Source organism: Trichosurus vulpecula, chromosome 5 (assembly GCF_011100635.1).
Source record: "Trichosurus vulpecula isolate mTriVul1 chromosome 5, mTriVul1.pri, whole genome shotgun sequence".
Taxonomy (NCBI): Eukaryota; Metazoa; Chordata; class Mammalia; order Diprotodontia; family Phalangeridae; genus Trichosurus; species Trichosurus vulpecula.
The window spans coordinates 91,309,272-91,333,313 of NC_050577.1; positions in this window are offsets into that span (position 1 = coordinate 91,309,272).

Consider the following 24,042-nt stretch of genomic DNA (forward strand, 5'->3'; position numbering starts at 1 on the left):
TTTTTGCTTTTGCTTACTCTGAGATCATGATTACTACTCCTGCCTTTTTTTTTTTTACTCCAGCTGAAGCATAATAGATTCTGTTTCACCTTCCTATTTTAACTCTACATGTCTTTTTCAAGTGTGTTTCTTGTAAATAACATATTGTTGGATTCTGGTTTCTAATCCATTCTGCTATCTGCTTCTGTTTTATGGGTGAGTTTATCTCATTCACATTCAAAGTGATGATTACTGACTATGCATTCCCTCCATCCAATTTTCTTCTGTTTATCCTTCTCTCATTTTATCTTGTCACCCATTTAAAATCTGTTTTGCTTGTGACCTCTGCCTCCTTTTATCTGCATTCCCTTTTATCCCCCCTCCCCTGTCTCTTATTCCCTTCCTCTCCTACTTTGATGTTGGATAAGATATGTATGTGTATATACACATATATGTGTGTGTGTATACATATATATGCAATTTTCCCTCTCAACCAATTTAGATGAGAGTGAGCTTCAAGCACCTACCCCTACCACCACCATTTCCTCCTCCACTGTAAAATCTCTTCCTTACATACCTCTTTACATGAAATAAATTTCTCCACTCTTCCTCTCCCTTCCCCCTTCTCACAGAGCATCCCTCTTTCTCACCTATCCATATATGAAACTCATCTCAATACAATCTACTCACTCTTGCACCCTCTTTCTATATAGAATCCTTCTAACTACTCTAATAATGATAAAGGAGTTATAAGTATCTTCCCATATGGAAAGGTACACAAATTAAACTTATTTAGTCCCTTATGACTTCTCTTTCATGTTTATCTTTTTGTGCTTCTCTTGAGTCTTGTATTTGAAAATCAAATTTTCTATTCAACTTTGGTTTTTTCATCAGAGATGATTGAAAATCCTCTATTTCATTAAATATCTATTTTTCCCTTGAAGGGTTATGCTCAGTTTTGCTTAGTAGATTATTCTTGGTTGTAATCCCAACTTGATTGCCTTTCAGAATATCGTATAACAAGCCCTCCATTCCTTTAAAATGGTCCTGCTAAATCTTGTGTGATCCTGACTGTGACTCTATAATATTTGAATGGTTTCTCTCTGGCTGCTTGCAGTATTTTCTCTTTGACCTGAAAGCTCTGGAATTTGACTATAATATTCCCAGGAGTTTTCATTTTGAGGTTTCTTTCAGGTGGCAATTGGTAGATTTTAATTTCTATTTTACCGCCTGGTTCCAGAATATTGGAGCAGTTTTCCTTGATAACTTCTTGAAATATATCTGGCTCTTTTTTTGATCATGGCTTTCAGGTAGTCCAATATTTCCTCAATTATTTCTCCTTGATCTATTTTCCAGGTCAGTTGTTTTTCACATGAAATATTTCACATTTTCTTCTATTTTACCATTCTTTTTAATTTGTTTTATTGTTTCTTGCTGTCTCATGGAGTCATTAGCTTCGATTTGCCCAATTAGAATTTGCAAGTCTTCTTCAGTGAGCTTTTGTACTACTTTTTCCATTTGGCCAATTCTTTTTTAAAGAAGTTATTTTCATCAGTGAATTTTTGTACTTCTTTTTCAATTGGGTCAATTTTGTGTTTTAAGGTATTATTTTCTTCAGTAATTTTTATGCCTCTTTCACTCAGCTGTTAATTGTATTTTTTTTCCTTTGGTTTTATTTCTTTACTTAATTTTTTCTCTACCACTCATATTATTTTGAAAGCCACTTTTTAGCCCTTCCAGGAAAATTCTTATTGGGCTTGTCTCCAATTCATATTTTTTGAGGTTTTGCTCATAGCTGTTTGACTTAACTATCTTCTTCTGAGTTTGTGTCCTAATCTTCCCTACCACCATAGTAACTTTTTGTGGTCAGGTTCTCTTTTGTTATTTGATCATTTTTTTACCTTATTTCTTGTTTTGGATCTTTAAGTAAATGTTGACCTCTGTTCCCAGAATTGGAGGGGTGGGCATTGATAGAGGCTGCCTCAAGCTTCAGGATTTTTTGCACTTCTGTTTTTCAGAGCTAGTTTGGGGGTTTGGGAAATTTTCAGTGCTTCCTAGGTGGTATGATCTGGGGAGAGGTGTGGTCACTGCTCTCTTTGTCTGCAGTCTGGTTCTCACCCAGGAAGAGCTCCTGATCCTTTGGGATTGTTCTGGATACTGCTTCTCAGGTCTCCTTCTCTCTGGAGAGCAGAAGTGATACTTCTCTTCAGTGATCCCACTCCCTCTTGAGCAAAATTGCTTCTCTCTGCTCTTAAACTATACCCAGAAATAAGTATAGACAATGGAGTTGCCAAACTGTGTCTAGTGCTAGCATAAAGGGACCTTGAAATCTCTTTCTGATTAGTTGCCAGATCCCCTTACTATCTCTGGCTTTAGAGCTCCTAAAACTCTTGCTGCTTCTGTTACCACCACTTTGCCCCACCACTGGTGTTTCATCCACATGGGCTCCAGTCTAGCTTCCTCCCCTATATCACAGATTTTACTTTCTGACCTCCTATGTTGCCATGGGCTGGAATAATCTCTCACTCTGACCTTTTGTTGCTTCTGCCATTTGGAATTCAATTTGAGGCATTACTTTAAAGCTCTTTGGAGAGGAATGTTAGGACAGCTTGGCTGAGTACTTCTCTACTCTGTCATCTTGGCTCCACTCCTGGAAGTCCTCCCTTGTATTATTTCTAAAGGACATTGTTTTCAATATAATGAAATTAATTTTATAAGTTACTTGTCAATAATGCATATATTACAAAATGTAAAATCAACCTCTTTGGGACTGAAAACTAAACTTGGACCCTAAATTTCCAAAGTAAATTAGTGTAAAAAATGCCTTAATGTTTGCAAAGCACTTTCTTCACAACAACCCTATTAAATAGTAGAAACAGTATTAGTTCTTTTTTTTTTACAGATGAGGAAACTGGGACTCTCAGAAATTAAGTTATTTGTTCATAATCCAATCAATGGTTAGTATATGAGGAGGGATTTTAGTCCATGTCTCTTAAATTCAACTTCAGTACTCTCTCTACTATACAATAGTTTTCTCTATTTTTAACACCTCTGCTCCTTTTTTGATCCCTTTGCTAATTCCTTGTCCGTTTAACTAATCCTTAAGGCAGATGTTCCTCAAGGTTTTGTCCTTGACAGTCTTATCTCTATATATAACTTTTCCCCATTGAAAATATCATTTATTTCTAAGCCTTCTAGTATCACTTCTATGTAGGCAGATGTCAGCCATGACATCACTGTGGAGTTCTAGATAAATATTAGAATTTTTTACCCAGAGGTACTACCATTAACCCAGTTTTCCATATCTATAATCATTGTGTTCATGTACTTGAAGGGCTGTAATATAAGAGAAAGAGTCTCAGCAGGAGTAAGAACAATGGGTAGAGGATACAGAAAGGCAGATTTAGGCTTCATTAAGGAAAAAAAGTCCTCACAATTAGATCTTCCTGAAAATGGATGCCTCAAGAGACAAAAGGCTGTTCTTTGGTAGAACTCTCTTAATAAAGACTACATAACTATTTTCCAGGAATGTTGTAGAAAGTATTCTTCTTCAAGTACAGGTTGAACTAGATGGTTTCTAAGATTTCTTCCATCTTCTTATTTTATTACTTTATTCTGTCTAACTTCCCTCTACTAGATTATAAGCTACCTTGAGGCCAAGACTTCATAGAATTAAAAAATCTAATGATGTTCACACTCCTTTAAATCATACCATCATGGTACTACCTATTCTACCTACAAGTAAAGTTGGCCCCGTATTCTCAGAATTGAATAATGTAATAATAAATGGTTTGATGGATTTAAAAAAAACAATGACAATAGCTTTCTTTTACCAGTGATGAGTTGGCTAAATAGGGGCAGTTGGTTGCCTTCTACAGTATAGACAAACCACATCATAAAGAAACTCAGAATATGAAAAAAAAAGCCATTTATAAATTAAGGAGCTAATTTGATCCCAATTGCCCTGTGATTCATTTCATAGATTTCCCAGTCCCCTTAGCTGTGTACCATAAATGAATTTTTCCATTTCCATTTCTGCCCATATTTTGGTTCCATCCAATCATCGAGTTGCTTGTTTTTTAAGATTTGTAGTCATCCCCATCTAGATTGTCTCTGTTCCTCTTTCAAAGCCTATCACTATGCTCTATACACAGTAGGTATTCATCAAGTATCTACTATGATTTATTGATTCATAACTAAACTAGAAGGTCTAATCCAAAAGCAATGTCTAACCCTTTTGTAAAACATTGAGAAAGTTTTATGGAAGGTAAAGGATTCTTCAGTATGCTTTATTTTCTTTATTTAGTAACAACACATATTTAAGTAACAATACACTTTTAAGGTTTATGCATTTTTCCTAAAAAACACTGTGAGGTAAGTAGTGCTCAGTATTATAACCCCTATTTTATAGCTGAGAAAACTGAGGTTAGCAGCTGTTAAATGACTTGCATAAGTACACACATCCTAAGTCTCCAGTACTCTTACAATTACAACTGTAACATAATTATCATGTTTCTTTAGTACAGTTAAAGTAATGATGCAAAATGGAAAGAACTTTAGTACCTCTGAATTGATCTTGGGTGACTTCACATAGTAATTTTAATTTGAAATTTGTAATTTTCCTTAAAGATATGTAAAGGTTTACTGAACTCAAGTGTGACTTTTTTTGCTGTTTACTCATGATATAAAGAGATAGAGGATACAAGCTTTTAAGGCAAAACAATTTCCAGAGAAACACTGATACAATTTTGTAATCTAAGAGAAAAGGAAATTTCAATTTAATAATCAGAAATTCAATTTATTTGAGCAACAAAAAACTGAAACACGCTTCCAAAATAAAATATTCTTTCCTTGGACTATGGTCTATTGCAAATACTTGTCTCTCCTCCATTAAAGTACATGTAATAGAGTGAGAGTGATAGGAGAGAAAACTAAGACCCCAAGAAGTTAAATGACTTGTTCATTCAGTTAGTTCTGGCAGGTTTGGAAAAGAACCCAGGTTTCCTGTGGCTTTGGAGTAATATATAATAAAGAGGGATAGAAAGTCCCAATTCCTTGGTTTTACTATTTTGGTACTTGTATGAGGAGAGTGTGCATGAGAGTGGTTCATTTTTCTTGAATGTTAATAGTTAAGGAAAGACTTCATTAATTAATAGAGCAAAAGGGGTAGTTGTGAAAATCAAATGATATATTTGTAGAGCACTTAGCACAGTACCTAGAACATAACACTATACAAACGCATATTTCTTTCCTTATTATCAACAAGCCTTTTTTGAGCAGTTGTTGATAGAACCATTTCTTTTCTGGTGGCTATATTCCAAAGTCATTACTCAGTAGCCAGTTACTGAAGTAGCAGAGGACCCTTTCCTCCCCCAAATCAAAAACTTCTCTTTCCACTTAGCTTACCCTATCCCTGTAGCAATATCTCTCTCTTCCAGACATCCTGCACCATCCAAGCAGAAGACAATATTAGGGCAGCTGGAGGTAAGGAGCAGCTATTTATTATATGGGGGAGGAAGTTGGGCATTGAGAACTATGACCGATAATAGCAAAACAAAAGTGAAAATGTGAAGATGAATATCAGAAACAGTGCAAGAAGAGTCATCAAGTCAGTGAAGATGGAGATGTGGATATGAAGGCATATTGGACATGCATGGGACAAAGTAGTCAGAAGCATAGGCTAGTCTGAAAGAAAAGTACATAGAAGAAAAGGAAAAGTATGAGGAAAAGTTAAAAGTTCACAAAAACCAAAGAAAACAAAACCAAGTGAAAAGAAACCAGTCACTTGAATGTCAGCGTGCTGTACTGAGCTTATAGTCTAACATATTATCCCATAATGATAGGTTGTCACTGACTGACCATGATCCCTTTTGCTCTTTAAAGAGTGTGGCCTACTGAAATTGAGGAAACTATTGAACTAATAAATAAAACTGAGAGCTGGTTTTATGAAAAAAAAAACAATAAAATCAATAAACTGTTGGTCAATTTGATTAAAAAAAAGAAAAAAGAAAATCAAATTACCAGTATCAAAAATAAAAAGAGTGAATTCACCTTCAATGAAGAGGAAATTAAAACAATACTAAGGAACTATTTTACTCAATTGTATGCCCCCAAATTTGATAATCTTAGAGAAATAGATGAATGTTTACAAAAACATAAATTGCCCAGATTAACAGAAGAGGAAATAAAATACCACAGTATCCCCATCTCAGAAAAAGAAATTGAGCAAGCCATCAATGAACTCCCCAGGAAAAAATGTCCAGGGGCAAATGGACTTACAAGTAATTTCTATCAAACATTTAAAGAACAATTAATTCCAATACTTTATAGACTATTTGGGAAAATAGGTAAAGAAAGAGTCCTACCAAATTCTTTTTATGGCACAAATATGGTACTAATACCTAAACCAAGAGGAATCAAAACAGAGAAATAATATTATAAGCCAATTTCCCTAATGAATATTGATGCAAAAATTTTAAATAAAATATTAGCAAAAAGATTACAGCAACTTATCACAAGAATAATACACTATGACCGGATAGGATTTATTCCAGGAATGCAAGACTGGTTCAATATTAGGAAAACTATCAGTGTAATTGATCATATCAACAATAAAACTAGCAGAAACCATATGATTATCTCTATAAATGCAGAAAAAGCTCTTGACAAAATACCACACACATTCCTATTTAAAACACTAGAAAGCACAGAAATAAATGGAATCTTCCTTAAATTTATAAGCAGCATCAACCTAAATCCATCAGCAAGTATTACACATAATTGGGATAAGCTAGATGCATTTCCAAAAAGATTGGGGGTGAAAGATGGATGTCCATTATCACCTTTATTATTCAATTTGGTACTAGAAATGTTAGCTTAAGCAATAAGGGAAGAAAAAGAAATTGAAGGAATTGGAATAGGCAAAGAAGAAACTAAGTTATCAGTCTTTGCAGATAATATGATAATTTACTTAGAGAATCCTAGAGAATCAAGTTAAAAACTACTGGAAATAATAAATAACTTTAGCAAAGTTGCAAGATATCAAATAAACCCATATGAATTCTCAGCATTCTTATATATTACTAACAAAACCTAACAGAGATAGAAAGAGAAATTCCATTTGAAGTTACTATAGACATTATAAAATATTTGGGAGCTTATCTGCCAAGACAAACCCAGGACCTACACGAACATAATTACAAAACACTTTTCACATAAATAAAGTCAGACCTAAGTAAATGGAAAAACATCAATAGCTTTTGGTTAGGCCAAGCTAATATAATTTTAAAAAGACAATTCTACCTAAATTAATTTACTTATTCAGTTCCATCACAATCAAACTACCAAAAATTATTTTGCAGAGCTGGATAAAATAATAACAAAACTCATCTGGAAGAACAAAAGATCCAGAATATCAAGATAATTAATGAAAAAAAATGCTAGGGAAGGTGGCCTAGCCATACCAGATATTAAACTGTATTCTAAATCAGCAGTCATCAAAACTACTTGGCATTGGCTAAGAAATAGAGCGGTGGATCAGTGGAACAGGTTAGGTACACAAGACACAATAGTAAATGACTATAGCAATCTACTCTTTGATAAACCCAAAGAATCCAGCTTCTGGGTTAAGAATTCACTATTTCATAAAAACTGCTGGGAAAATTGGAAAACAGTATGACAGAAACTGGTTATAAACCAATATCTTATACTATATACCAAAATAAAGTCAAAATGAGTTCATGACTTAGGAATAAAGGCTGATACTATAAGCAATTTGGCAGAGCAAGGAATAGTTTACCTGTCAGAATTATGGGAAAGGGAAGAATTCATGACCTGACAAGAGATAGAGAACGTTACAAAATGCAAAATGGATAATTTTGATTATGTTAAATTGAAAAATTTTTGTATAAACAAAGCCAATGCAACAAAGATTAGGAGGGAAGCAGAAAATGGGGAAAGAATGTTTATAACCCATGTCTCTGTTAAAAACCTCATATCTACAATATACAGGGAACTGAGCCAAATTTGTAGGAATACAAGTCATTCCCCAATTGAGAAATGGTCAAAGGATATGAACAGGCAGTTCTCAGAAGAAATTAAAGATATCTATAGTCTCATGGAAAAATGCTCTAAATCACTACTGATTAGAGAAATGCAAATCAAAACAACTCTGAGGTACCATATCTCTCCTGGAAAATGATAAATGCTGGAGAGGATGTGGGAAAATTGAAACACTGTTACATTGTTGGTGGAGTTGTGAACTGATCCAGACATTCTGAAGAGCAATTTGGAACTATGCCCAAAGGACTATAAAAATGTGTATACCCTTTGATCCAGCAATACCACTTCTAGGGCTGTATCCCAAAGAGATTATACAAGCAGAAAATGGACCCATATATACAAAAAGTTTAGAGCCGCAATTTTTGTAGTGGCAAAAAATTGGAAATCAAGGGGATGCCCATCAATTGTGGAATGGCTAAACAAGTCATGGTGTACAAATGTAAAGAAATACTATTGTGCTATAAGAAATGGGGAGCAGATGGACTTCATAATAAACCGGAAAGATCTATGTGATTTGACACTGAGTGAAGGGAGCAGAACCTAGAAAACATTATACACAATTACAGACACATGATATCTGTGATGACTAACTCTGATAGACTTGGATTTTCTCAGCAATACAAGGTTTAAAGACAGCTCCAAAAGACTCATGATGGAAAAAATCTATCCACATCCAGAGAAAAAATTATGAAGTCTGAATTCAAATTGAGGCAAACTATTTGGTCTCTCTTTTTTGCCTTTTTTCTTCTTTTTTGGTTTTGTTTCTTCTTTCTCATGATTCATTCCATTGGTTATAATTCTTCTTTACAACTTGACTATTGTGTAAATAAGTTTAACGAGAAGGTATATGGAGAAACTATGTCATATTACATGCTGTCTTGGGAGTGATGGGGGAGGAAAGAGGAGAAAAAATTTGAAACTCAGAAACTTGTGGAACTGAGTGTTGTAAACTAAAAATAAAAAAATAAATTTAAAAAAGAGGAGACCTTTCAGAAGCAAAGACCCACATTTTCTTAGCATTAGAACCACTGCTTTGTATCAGGAGTTTTGTTGTGTTTTTTTTTCCCAGCAAGTCTCTATGAAATGTCAATATCTTACTTGTGAAGGGTAATAGGTAGCCATGAATAGTTACACATTTATCTGAGAAGTAGAGAGCAGAGGAGGACTGAGTGAACAGGACAACAAGAAGGGACAGCATGAAGATACCAAAAGGGAATAGAGAGAAGTACAAAAGAAGGGGGTGAGAATGTGGCAAAGATAAACTTGACCTACTCCCCAATTATGATCAAAGCCACTCCTGATAATTGGACTATAATCCCAAGGAGAGAACTAATTATCAGTGTTATTATTCCAAGCCATGGGAAAAGGAAAGGCACAAGATAGTCAAAGGATCAAACCAGTTCTAATTCCTATCTTCTACTTCTCCAATCCATTTTTCAGAGCTTTGGAGGTCAGCTGTAAATTATGCATGGTAATGTTTTAATTTTTTAAAGGGGCATTATTGTAGTGTCCGTATCATTTACTCAGACATGCATGTTAGTTTTCCTTGGGGAGAAGGACTTAATGCTATCTGAGCAGTATCCTCTTGACCTTCAGAAATGAAGTCCCAATTCATAGTTAGCACTCTGCCAATATGCAAAACTATGACATGGAGATTAAGAATACGCATCCATATCATCCAGTTCTACCTCTTCTGAGAAAAAAAGTGAGCAGATGCTGTTTATGAACAGAGTCCTGCCATCTGGTAGCCTGTGTAGCATGTGATCTACCATTTGGGGCATTTCCTGGGCAGATTCTGTTTCTGTGGTAAGGAGATTATGGTTAAAACCAGCCTGGCCCATTGGATTGTTAAGAGTGCCAACCATGAAAGGTATCACTTTAGCAGATTGCCAGAATGAGGACCTCCAAAGCTCTGAAGAAGCTATTAATAAACTAGGACTTAGTCTAACTGGCTTTGTAAATGATTTTATCAAAGCTAACCCAATGAGGGGACTTGGGAAATTGTTATATATAAGGTAGAGTAGAAAGGGGAGTGTGTACACGATATTTTGATATAGTAAGAATTGAGATAAGCTCTTCATCAGTATGGATTGTTCTATTCTTTGCCCTTGGCTTGTAATATGTGCTTTATAAATACTTGATGATTGTTTTATTAGTAACAGACCCATTAGAACCTGAAATATCTTTCTATAGTCTTAGAATCATAAGATCATAGTTATAGAACTGTATCAAATCTTGGAGGCCATCTGTTTCATCCAATTCAGAGTGAAGTCAAAAGAATTAAATACCTACTATGTTCACTAGCACTAGGCACTTGGGATACAATCATGAAAGACAACATAATCTCTGTCATCAAAAAGCTTAATATTGTTTGAGGAGGGAGAAAGAATAATTTCAAGTTCAGTGACAGGGGGGCTATACTGAGAGACTGAGGCACAAGAACCTAAGGGAAAAGGCAAAACGTAGCTAGGAAACCAGAAGTTGAAAAAAACGAGCCTTGTAGACCCAAGTTAGCCAGAGAGCGAGAGAAAAGGCCCAGGAAACAAGAAGTCTGAAGAAAAACCATATTGAAGCTGGCACGAGTGAGAGAATTTCATTCATGTCAATGACAGATTATCCATGGATTAAACCTCTGATATGTGCTAACTCCTTTTGAAGAAATTAAGCAACATCATGTCTCAAAATATCCAATTACTTATTAGGTCATACTCCTGACAAATGGTATGTTTGTGGAAGAATTAGGAAGTCACCAATTCTTTTCATAAATGATGAATCTGGATTTTTTTTTAATTTTTAGGGAATACAATATAGCTAATCCTTCCACTGTCACAGATTGCAACCTGTCTTTGATTGGATAAATGGTCTTTGATTATTGCTATTGGTAAAAATAAACATATAAAAAACAAATGTGGTGTGTGTGTGCGTGTGTGCGTGTGCGTGTGTGTGTGTGTGTGTACCTTAAACCACCTTGAGAATGAGTATCTTTGAATTTATTGAAGCTGACTTCCTTAGAGAAGAGACATAAGACCTATTTGGGGCTTATGTTTAACATCTTCGTTTTTAGAAAAATCTGCCAGCCTTCACTCCAGGGATAGTCTTGCAGAGCTGACCATCATGATGGGTAACAGAGTAGGACCTTATTCAAGGGTTGTTGTTTTCTAACTAAAAACCCTATATACAGGAGAGTTTTTTTTTTCCAATGATCACACTAACGCAGATTCAAGATCTTCAAGTCATCAATGGCTTTATTATTTCAGCTATATATATACATATATATACATATTATATGCATAAACATATATATATATATATACACATACATACTCTCTCCATGTATGAAAATTGCAAGCCTTAAAAGCTTCCAATTCTATGCTATTTTGGTCCATTTTCATTCATATATCCTCCATGAAGAATCTATTCAATGCTCAAGAACTATTCCATAAAGTGAAACCCTGTCACTAACTGTGTTGGTAAGCCAAATGGGCTCTTAGCACTCAGTTCAACCAAGTGCCCTTGAAGAGTTTGGCTTTTTTTCCTTTGATTAATTCAGTGTATTTCATTGAATCTTACTAGGTGCTAAGCCCTAGGCCCAAACCCCTATTAGGTGCTAAGCCTAGGTGGGTGTGAAGCTCCCAGGGTACTAAGGGGAGGTGCTAACTCAGGAGCCAATCATAGGAGCCTAAGTTCTGGTCGTACAGATGACATTTGATGACGTCTGAAATGGTATAAGAAGAGAAGACAGAGCTATTTGCGCAGGGCTGTCACTCTTGGTGGTGCGCGCTGATGCGGAGACTCCAGGAAGCTGTAGCTAAGAGCCTTCCAGCTCGTAACTTGGATGTTGGGACTTTGTTAAACTCTGGTAACTATGTATTTGGATTTGAATCAGAGAAGGTCTGTCTGTCGATGTTTGTATTCTGTATTTTGCTCTGAAGCTCAGGGTGCTGGTTTTTTCCCCTGAACTAAGTGAGCGATATTTGTATGCTGGATTAAAATAAGCTTGTTAACTCCTTAATGTTGCTTTCCTTAGTAAAGCAGATTAAAAGAACCTGGGCTTTTGTAGCGTGCTGGCAGCATTCTTGTTGGGCTTGTGTTGGTCTTTCACCCCCACAACAGCTGCTAGCTGGATTGTTGAAACATTTTGTTGCTAGTAATGCAACAGTCAGTGTATCTTTCTGTTATTGCCCACTCTTGCTAATGAAATACCTGCCTACATTTCTGATTATACATTTTACCTCTTGCAGGGACATAATATCCTTTAAGCCATTAGTGCACACGTCATTTTTGCAGCCTCTGATGCCCACCAATCAATTAACTTATAGATGGATGACTGGTTCATTGAATTACAACATCCATCAATTAAGCACCTAACATGTGCCAGACTCTATGCTAGGTGCTGAGGATGCAAAAATAAATAATGAAAAGTCTCAGTTCTTGTGAGCTTTACATTATAGTTGGGGGAGATGGCATGTATACATATGTAAACATGACAATATTGGGCAGGGGAGGGCAACTTTGTCTTAGAGCATTCACCTTGCACCCCTTCATTGTCTTTTGGGTCAGTCACAATTCTGATCCTTCAGAGACTGTGAGGCTCTAAGATTTGCAAATAGGTTATTGTTATAACTGGGAGAACACTGATGAAAAAAAGATTTGTCATAAAAAGGAAGGATCTGTATTGTTGAAAGAATTGTATACTTTTCTGAGTGAAATCCAGATAGGGTATGGGAAAGATGATATGTTGATGTTCTTTTGCTAGAATTGTGAATTGATAGGGCCATATTGGAAAGCAATTTGGATCTGCACCTATAAAGTCACTGAACCGTCCATACCTTTTGACCAAACAATACCACTAATAGGTCTAGATCCCTAAAGATATTTTTTAAAGAGTAAAAGGTTCCACATGTACAAGAATATTTATAGCAGCTCTATTGTAGTGGCAAAAAACTGGAAACTAAGGGGTTGCCTATCAAGAGAGGAATGGCTAAACAAATAGTATACAAATGTAGTGGAATACTATGTGCCATAAGAAATTATCAAAGAGAGTTTCAGAGGACCTGGGGAAGACTTGCATAAATTGATACAGAGTGAAATATTGGAACTAGAATAATTTATTAAAACAACCTTTAAAAGGAACAATTCTGAAAGACGAAAATGTTATCAGTGCAAAAATCAGAGACTTTAGAGGACCAGTAACATAGAATGTTATCCACCTGACAGAGACAAGACGGAATAAATATGCACAATTAGACATAATTTTAGACATGATCAATAGGGGAATTTGTTTTTCTTGTCTGTATGTTTGTTACAAGGTCTTTTTTTCTTTGTTCCATTGGAAGAGGGAGATGAAATGGAAAGAAAAGTGCTTTTAATTGGAAAAACTAAAAACAAACTACCTCGTTCTTTTTTTATTCAACTCTAGTCCCAAGTCAGCTGCAGTCTATCTTAAATAGGTTGTTGTTATCTTCTGCATAACAATGGAGAATCAAAGTGAGGGCTGTTTCATTTCTGTCTTCATATCTAACACCTAACACCAAACATGATGCCTGGCAAAAAGCAGGTACTTATTAAATATGTAGTGATTGATTTATTGATTTCCTAATTCACTGAACTTGTCAGTGAGTTGCAAGTCATATAATGAGCAATAGATTTTTTAAACAATTTTTCTCTTTCTGAGTATTCATAGATTCCATAGGCCCTATAACATTCTCAGATTTTATATAATCAGCACTACCTCATTGACCAACAGGAGCATCCATTTCACTATTTACAGGCAATCTCTATTACATTTGAACCTAATTCAGGACTGTGGCAAACGCCCTTGACAAAAATTGTCTCCTTGTTTTATGCTTCCCTTGACAGTAATTAGGGACTCACCAAATGGAATAGCTTATATTCACCAATGAATCAGGCATTATCTTAACATATGCATGTGTGCCTTCCTGTTGGAAAACTATACTTTTCTCTACTGAATCAATTTAAAATAAAGCACTATTAAAGTATATGATGACTTGACTTGTAGGATCCTATCAAGTTTTCATTACAAATCTCTACTTCATTCTCTGAAAGAGATATTAACACAAAACCTGTGACTACTTCACATTGGTCTTTTTGGTTGTATTTCTCCTGAGGGCTGCAAGGAAATACAGTCATATCCTCAAAATTTTACTGTCTTAAACACTTAACAAAACCAAATCCATCAGCTCTTGTCTCTTCAAGAAGAGCCTGGAGTCATCCTTCCATCATTTGTAACTTTTGATGTCTCCTTGCTTTATTTATTGTGAGACTACCAACATTGATGTGCTTTAGTTCTTCCAGTAATAAAAGCACTGGACAAAGATATCACATTTATGGTATAAACAATTGAGTAATTCTTTTAGATTTTTTAAAAACTGTGATCCTTAGACACACTCTATCCTTGTTTCAGTCATGACTTTATAAAAAGAGGGCTGCACAAGACTGAGGGCAATTTAAAAAAAATTATTTGTTGTGTTGTCATAGCCAAAGGACTCATTACCTAGGAGTCAGCCTCTAGGACTGACATAAGTCTCTGTAATGCGTTAACTTTGGCCCACTGATGGCAGACTCAATCTTTCACTGGGATTGTATGCAAAGGCTTTCCAACTTGATTTACACTCTGAAAGCAAAGTTTTTAATAACCTAGGATCATCTCCACACTATAAGAAACATTAGGGGTTGGCTTGGAACAAGACAATAAAATACTAGTAAAAAATAGCCATATTCAAGATAATTAAAAGGCAAATTACAATTTAGCAAACTACTCAAGATCAGAGACTGAGTCTATTAACCTCCCTTTGTGTAGCACATAGCACAATGCTTCATAAGGGATTCCCTATTTCTACAAATTACATCTTCTGGTTAACTCAACTTCCATTGAAAATTTTTCATTAACTAATAACCTGTGAAGTTTTTAGAGCTATCTTAAAAAAGTTTATCCCAGTACTCTAGGCAAATATCATTTCATATTTTAATAAACATTTTTAGTATGCCACAGTCTATGGTGATCATGGGGAATTTTAAATAGTGTTAAATTTAATATGTTTTATGCTCACAATTTATATCCCTGAAAACAAACTACAATAATTACATCAGTACAAAATGTCATTTTTCCTCAGCACAACACAATAATTGGCAGTTAGCAAGTAGGCATGAGTAGAGATGGTATGCTCTTACTGCTGTCGTTGACAACCAAAAACATTTACAATAAAATATCAATTAACTGGGAAACTTGTGGAATGAAATATTCTAGTTAATCAATCAACAAGTATTTATTAAACACTTACTATGTGACAGCTAATATGCTATGAAGATAGGAGAACAAAACATGAAACATTTCCTGTTTTCAGGAGCTTACATTTGGGGGGGGGGGCAGAAAACTAAAATGCGAGGGGACAGAAAAGACCTAATGCAAAAGGGAATGCTTGAGCTGTTCTTTGAAGAAAATCAGGGACTCTAAGAGGTAGAGGTGAGGAAGAAATGAATTCCACATATATCACAGAGTCACTACAAAACATATAGATGGAAAATGGAGCATCAGGTGTGATAAGTAGCTACAACAGCTCGATTGGATTGTAGAATGGCTGAAAGGAAAGATTGTTACAAGGAAAGACTGGTTACAAGCGGGATGGGAAGGACTTTCATTCTATGCCAAATAGAGCAGTTTAGATTTCAGCTTACAGGTAACAGTGAACCACTAGTGTTCATTGAGTCATGGAGTGACATGGTAAGAACTGTACTTTAGGAAAATCACTTCGGAGAGACGATGTAGAGGACAGATTAGAGTAGGCAGAGACTTGAGGCAGGGAAAGTGTCTGGGGGGCTTCTCCTACTTTGCCGTGAGTAATGCTGGGCTTGGGTAAGAAATGATCAGAATGGTCATTTCTTCAATGCCAGTCCCCCAGAATATTGTCAAGCTTATCTTTACTCCACGCCACATAGATGTGGGGTTTCACTTTAATCTTGTCTAAAATCGTTTCCTTCTTTGCCCTGACAGGATCTCTGAGATGTTTATTAAGGAATAAAGCTCTTCAGGAATGGAAGTCATTACCACTGTTAACAAACACATCAACAAATGAAATAATGTTTCTTAAATAGAAAAGGGCATGATTATTAAGGAAACCATTTTCATTTGCAAACTCCCATGGAGGCATTATTATCCATAATGAAATGTAAAAGGAAGAGGAGATAAACAACTCAAGTACTTCTCTGGTTCAAATGTTTTGATACAAATTGTGCTTGATGTTAAACATTATGGTTTTTTAATTGTAATCCTGGATAAGGAAGCTGGCTCCCTTTTTCCTTTCTCTTGTTTTTTCTTTTAACAGAAACAATAGATGTTGGCTAGTGCTGGCTTTCTCTTTGATAGGAAAGAGATACAGGAGGAAAATCTTCCAAAAAATTTAAAAGTCCTCTTAGAAAACTGCTTTGGTTGATCACTAATAAACAATGAGAACTAGTTTTCATTTTAGGGGGAGGACACCCGGTGGCTAAATCATGAACTACAGTAGAATTTCAAGGGGAAAGAATCTATAGGACTAGGCAATGGGGTGGTGGAGTGGGGAGAGTAATCCTCTATTTAAATAGCAGGTTAAATATGATCTCACTTAGAGACAGAGCAAGCTTATGTCTATCACTCCACCATTACTGATTCACTGAATCATTGTGTAGAAGAAACCTTCTAAATCATCTAGTCCAAATTTCCCCTTTTATAAGTGAGGAAATGGAGTCCCAGAAAAATGAAATTATTTCTCCAAAACCACAGAGCAAGATAAAAACAGAACCCAAGCTAAAAACTAGGTACACCCAGCTGCAGTTCAGTCTTCCATCTTACCATAGCTGTATTGCCCAAACATTCCTTTACTTTCTTCAGGAAGCCTTTTAGCAAAACAAAAATGTTTCTTAAAGGGTTAGCTGCTTTTCTCCCTAATTTTCTTTGTATAATGCAATGCTTTCTTTTCTAACTGAAGTTTCTGTGGACACCAAGGACACAAGGGAGACATTGACTATACAAAGAGAAAAAATTAGTGGGAGGGGAGGGATTGAGGAATACTACTCCCAGTTGAGTGCTATTTCAATAAACCCATGCTAAACAACCTATTATCCAAATGATATCAATTAATTCTGGGAGAAGTTCCAGCCCAAAACATACTGAAGTGACCATTTAGACATCACATTTCCAAGGTCGCACAGCTAGTTAGTGACTGAGCCAGAACAAGACCTCAAGACTCTTGCATTCCCTCTGGGTTGAGCAGCTTCTCTGTTTGCCACATCCCCCACCCCCAACCCCATGTTACATGTTCAAGTCTTTCTCACTGAAGAATATAGGAAGTAAGGGAAATGTTGAAGTTCTTTATTGTTCCAGTTGCCCTTTCTACTAAGCTAAGTTGCTGGCAGAAGCCTGAATGACTGCCTTGCTTGTATGCATGACTTGTTGGTTTTAGTTTTTTACAGGCTTAAGATCAACTGTCTTCAATATCAGTTTTCAGGACAAAGCATAGATACATGTAAATCTGAGCATCATGGTATAATGACAAAAATTCTGTCCCTGGAGTCAGGAAATAAGTCATCTCTGTGCACCTCATTCCTTAATTTATGAAATGTGAGGGTGGTATTAAATAATTTAAAAGACCCCTCTTCTGTGTTGATTGGGAAAAGTCTCTGCCTAGATCTGAAGTACATCCCAGGCTCTACTAGGAAAGCCTTATATACCCCCTTAATTTATTTTCTGTGACTACTAGCTATGAGAAAGATACTAAGAGTAGTCAGAGAAAGGGAAAGAGACATAACAGTTGGATATTCTAGTGGCCTTCTAAAGGATCAGCATTCTGAAGACTCCTAGTGTATGCAAATCTTTCCTAAAACCCAGAGACTCAGTTGGGTCTGAATCAGTCTCTATAAGCAATTTAATTCAACATATACCGAGTATATATTATACTAGATGCTGGGGAATCTAAAGACAAAGGCTCTGCAACGGGATCCAGCCTGTTAACTAACAGCAGTAGATTCCTTTAATCCAATTCCTTAAATCTCTCTACTGTATGCTGCCTACTTCCTCCACACACATAATGGTAATGCATTGTTTACTTGAATCAAACTAGAGCTCTCCCAGGTCTAGGAATGATCTATTACTTAGGGTTTAGCTGCAACTTTTGACCATGGTGCTGAAACCTGCTAGCTCTAAAATCCAAGACCTCTGTGGCATAGTATGGAGGCATATCAATTTACACTGACTATGAGACTATAATGCATTATAGAAAAACATTTCTGCACATATCTCTTTTAAATTTATCCAAAGTATACATATTACTGTGATTCTTGGGGGAGGAATTATATATAGGGGTACACATAAACATTCATTAAATTAAGCAGTACAGATATTGAACTCATAAATTGGGGAAATGGCCTATCATTTGGATTAGAAGAACTTGAAGGGGACCACCTTTTGTTTTCCACTTTGGAATCATTTGTAAGATCCACAAGGAAAGCAAATCACTCTGATTTTTTGAGGGCAAACTCTGAAATAGAAACCACATGGGATTGAAAGCTCCTTTTATGGGGGTTGGAGAAGGATGAGGAGGAGGAAATCACTTTAACAGATCTTTTAAGTAGTACATATAGCAAATGCCTGATTCACTGAACTTGTTAAAGTCTAGACATAAAGCTGGACAATGATTAATGCTGCATCAGATACCTAGCTGGGTTGATGATATCTACTTGGAAGACCTTTAAAAATTAATGAGTCCACAGATATTTATTTACTAAATACCTACTATGGGCAAAGCAGGCATTAGGAGCCATGGTGTAGAAATTACAGAGGAGGAAAAGCATGACTACTTCCAGTTGAATTGGAGATGAGACAAAAACACATGAAGCAACAGTGATGCTATATTGTATCAGATAATATATAATTAAACATTGCATTTTGTGGCATAGATTGAGCATGTCAAGAGCTCAAAGGAGAGAGATATAGATGAAGGCTGTGCTAGTCAGGGAAGGACTCATCAAGGCAGTAGGACTGAATAGGGATAGGGAAGAAGAGGATTCCAAATGTAAGGAGCTTTATTAGTGTAAAACTGAAAGGAAAAATGGCTTGCTTATGGAATTCTAAAGAGACCATTCTGAATATAGCAGATTGTAACTGTAAAAGAAGAGTGGGAAAAGAAACTAGAGAAGCAAGATGGGGCCACATTATGGAGGCCTTAAGAGCTAAGAAGGTTTGATGCAGTAGTAAAGAGGGAGCTATCAAAAGTTTTTGAGCTAAGGAGTAATGGGAGAAAAGCGATAATTAATAGAGATGAACATGTCAGCAGAACACAGAAACAACTACAGTTAAGAGCATCTCGAGTCAAACAGGCCAGGTATTTTTAGTACATATTGTTGGCAGCAGCAGCAGCAGCACCATAGCTAACATTTATGTAGCACTTATTATGGGCCAAGCACTGTGCTAAACATTTTACAATTATTATCTCATTTGATCCCCAGGTACTATTATTGTCCTCATTTTATAGATGAGGAAACTGTGGCAAACAGAGGTCAAATGACTTGCCCAAGGTCACATAGCAATTAAGTATTTGATGCCAGATTTGAACTCAGGATATTCTGACTACAGGCCTGACACTCTATCCACTGAACCACCTAGCTGTCCAATAAGAGGAAAAACTCAATGATCTCCAAAAGTCTTTTGCCACTCTGTCACTTAATCAATCAATGATCAGTAGTTCTTGTAGGGAATAAACTGTGGTAGGAGAATAGAGAAAAACTGGTATATAAAAAAGTGTAAAATGAAGCCTCAATTAACCAGAATGCTAAAGGAAAAGGAGTAGTAGACAGAATTTAGTCTTCCAAATATCTAATGGTCAAGTATAAAATACTTTTTGTTGCAACTATTTTGAAAATTTTTTATAAAACCTAATTTACTTTTGCTTGCTTACTAAACAGAGGCTAGGGAATACAACTGAAGCTTTTCTATTTTAGAGAGCCTATCATTCTTGCTATGAACTCTCATTTCTCAGTACTGTGGACAGAAATATAGGAGACTGTGTGTATATATTTATATATTTATGTACATAGATACATAGATGTGCATGTGTATCTTAAGTCTGTTTCTTCTGAACATCAACTGTCAAAAAAAATCTTACACAGCTTTTCAGTTACTATGTCATATGCTCCATAAAGAAAAGGACCCTATCTTATAAAAACTTTGCAACTCAGCTCCTGTAAGGAAGCAGACTATACCACCCAAATTGTGCTGACTGTAAGGTGGTAAATCTTCCAAGATAATACTGTGATACAAAAGAAAGAGGGGTTAATACCAGCTTGAATATTAATAGATTTTATTAAAACTAATTAGGTTGATTGACTTGTTTAAGGGAGTTTATTCACAAGAAGCCAGTCATCCTGGGTGGCAGCAAGACCAAGTAACATCACTAATCCCCATACCAATCCTAGGCCTGGTCAGATATTATGAAGAAACAGAACAAGGCATAGTGGCAGAATGGCTCAGGGTCATTTACCAGTTTTCCCATGGGACAGTTGGAGCTTCTTTTACTGTTTATGTTTACTCAAGGTAGTTTACATTCTCTGTGAGACTTTCTAGGCTCTGGCCTATTCCCATACAGCTCCAAAGGAGAGATGTGAGAAGATATTTCCTCCATACTTTGCAGAGATGCAAGATCCATGGGTTTGGATCATTGCATGAATTTTCTGATTTTTCCAATATATTGATTCATTTTTCTGTTTATTTTTCTCCTACTTTTTCTTTTAAGATAGTATTTGTTCCAAACTAATATAATAAAATTACAGTTTTGCCTAAATTAATTTACTTATTCAAACTACCAAAAAACTATTTTACACACTTGGATAAATTAATAAAAAATTCATGTGGAAGAAGAAAAGGTCCAGAATATCAAGGTAATTAATGAAAAGAAATGCTAGGGAAGGTGGCCTAGCCATACCAGATATTAAACTGTAAACTGACTAAGAAGCAGAGTAGTGGATCAATGGAATAGGTTAGATACACAAGACACGATAGTCAATGACTACAGCAATCTACTCTGATAAACCCAAAGAATCCAGCTTCTGGGTTAAGAATTTACTATTTCACAAAAACTGCTGGGCAAATTGGAAAATGGTAGGGCAGAAACTGAGCATAGACCAATATCTTAGACCATATGCCAAAATAAAATCAAAATGGGTTCATGATTTAGGAATAATACTATAAACAATTTGGGAGAGCAAGGAATAGTTTACCTGTCAGATTTATGGAAAAGAAAAGAATTCATGACCCAACAAGTGATAGAGAGTGTTACAAAATGCAAAATGGATAATTTTGATTATGTTAAATTGAAACATTTTGTATAAACAAAGCCAATGCAACAAAGATTAGGAGGGAGGCAGAAAATGGGGAAAGAATCTTTATAACCAGTGTCTCTGATAAAGGCCTCATATCTAAAATATACAGGGAACTGAGCCAAATTTACAGGAATACAAAGTCGTTCCCCAATTGAAAAATGGTCAAAGGACATGAACAGGCAGTTTTCAGAGGAAGAAATTAAAGATATCTATAGTTATATGAAAAAATTCTCTAAATCACTATTGGTTAGAGAAAAGCAAAATCGAAACAACTCTGAGGTACCACATCTCTCCTGTCAGATTGGCTAACATGACAAAACAGGAAAATGATAAATTCTGGAGAAGATGTGGGAAAATTGGAACATTGTTACATTGTTGGTGGAGTTGTGAATTGATCCAGCCATTCTGGAGAGCAATTTGGAACTATGCCCAAAGGACTATAAAAATGTGCATACCTTTTGACCCAGCAGTACCACTTCTAGGGTTGTATCCCAAAAAGATCACACAAGTGGTAAAGGGACCCATATGTACAAAAATACTTATAGCAGCTCTTTTTGTGGTGGCAAAGAATTGGAAATCAAGGGGATGCCCATCAATTGAGGAATGGCTAAACAAATTGTGGTATTAAATGTAATGGAATACTATTGTGCAATAAGAAATGAGGAACAGATGGATTTCATTATAACCTGGAAAGACTTAAATGAACTGATGCTGAGTTAGGGGAGCAGAACCAGAAGATCATTATACACGATTACAGACACAGTATCTGTAAGGAATAACTTTGATAGATTTCACTCCTCTCATCAATACAAGGTTCAAAGACAGCTCCAAAAGACTCAAGATGGAAAAAACTATGCACATCCAGAGAAAGAGTTATGGAGTCTGAATGCAGATTGAGGCAAACTGTTTGCTCTCTTTTTTTTCCCTTCTTTTTTGGTTTTGTTTCTTCTTTCTCGTGATTCATTCCATTAGTTATAATTCTTCTTTACAACTTGACTATTGGGTAAATAATTTAAATGTGAAGGTATATATATAGAACCTACATTGGATTACATGCTGTCTTTGGGGGAGGGAGGAGGAGAGGGAGGGAGAGAAAATTTGGAACCCAAAACCTTGTGGAACTGAATGTTGTAAACTAAAAAATAAATTTAAAAAAATCTAGTAAAAAAATAAAGTATTTGTTATGTAGGATGGCTCTAGGTGGAGTAAAAAGAATATTTAGGAAGTATAAATAAAAAATATATCACAAATGTATTTTAAAATTTGCATATCTTCCTAACCTAGCACAAAAATGTATACACAGTGGGTGAATAATAAATATTTTTTTCATTCATTTATTGAGCTCTGGTTAAGACAAATTTTACAATAGCAAAATTTACAATCTGCACCCTAGGGTTACCCAACACTAATGAACTAAAATCTGTAAGCCAATAACACAATGGTATTCAGGATACAACAGAAAAGTTATTCCAAGGGCTTTAGCAGAGATGAAAATTATATTAAATTGTTCACCATGCTGAGGAATCTATGGTTATGTCTTGTAATATCACAGTTGAGTCAGAACAGATTGTAAAAAATGTGGCTGGTTCCAATTATCTTAGTATATTTACATGTGTGTGTATAAGTATATGTGTATATATATATGCATATGTGTGTATGGTAGAAACCTGGAAGCATATGTGGTTAGAGTGTCTCCCAAGCAGTCAGAATGACTGATTTGAGGGAGGCACTGATGGGATTCAGTTGTATGTACATTCCCTGCCAATCAAAATTTGGCTTCCACAGAATTGAGGGAGAAACAGCATGTATTCAAAGATACCAGGGAGAATGCCAACACAAAGCAACCACATTTGAGTCTTTCATCAGACTTTGGGGACCTTGTTTCTATTCTCTAATTATCCCAAAGCTCCCACAAGAATAAATTCCTTGTCTCTCCCACATGGCTACAGGAACAGCCAATTGTGTTCACCCACAAAAGGGTTCTTTCTTTTACAACACCCTGGCAGCTTAATTAACACAAACATAAATGTTTGACTTCCTTCTTTTCCCTATGGTTGAGTCAAAGTACCTTATTCCAGGTAGAAATACAGAGAAAATGAACAGCATAGAACATACGTGGTCCAGGGAGAATAGTATCAGGAAAGGGAAGAGAAAGGGAGAAGTAGTAAAGAAGAGAAGGAAGGAAAATGGGAAAGGAGAGGAGAAAAGAGGGAGAGGAAGATAATATGGGAAGGTAATTTAAAAAAAATGTGCAGACCAATGTGCCAGAATTTATTTTCAGCAGTTCCTGGTATCTTTCTTTTCTTCCTGTTTATAGCCTTTTTGAATGGGTTGTCTTGGCTTATACTGAAGAAAGCTAATTCCCACTTTATTTCCATACCCCATGCTGCCAACTTCCTGACCTCCTCTATGTGGGCATGCAGCCTGGGAGGCAAGGCCAGGTCCTATGCATGTAAAGCAGTGGACTGTGAGAATTAAAATGTACTTTAGATTTCCATCTGGGCTGATCAGCAGCAGTTGGGAGTCTCTACACTCTGAGTCCCACAGCAGGGCAGTTTATAGGGGTCTTAAAGATACCAAGCATATGCTTACACAAAGATGTAAAATAAATCAACTGAGAGGAATAAAACTACA